Source organism: Carassius auratus, chromosome 22 (assembly GCF_003368295.1).
Source record: "Carassius auratus strain Wakin chromosome 22, ASM336829v1, whole genome shotgun sequence".
Taxonomy (NCBI): Eukaryota; Metazoa; Chordata; class Actinopteri; order Cypriniformes; family Cyprinidae; genus Carassius; species Carassius auratus.
Genome location: NC_039264.1, coordinates 20,965,389 through 20,965,634, shown reverse-complemented (window position 1 = coordinate 20,965,634; position 246 = coordinate 20,965,389).

The following is a 246-nucleotide window of genomic DNA, read 5'->3' as shown; positions in this document are numbered from 1 at the left end:
AGAGGTGTAATGGGCTTTACCCAGACCTTGAGGTCAGGATTGCAGTAATCTAGATTGTGAGAGTGAATGCTGCTATTCTGCACACCACACACTTAGCAAGGCATTAATCTTTATGAGGACATCCTTTAACCAATGACAGCTCAGAAAAAAAAGCTGCATCCATAACAATAGAACTGTCATGTAGTCACAGAAAAGGCAGTTTTTTGTCAGATGGGGTTGATTTGGTTTCATTCTCTTTTTCTGTTC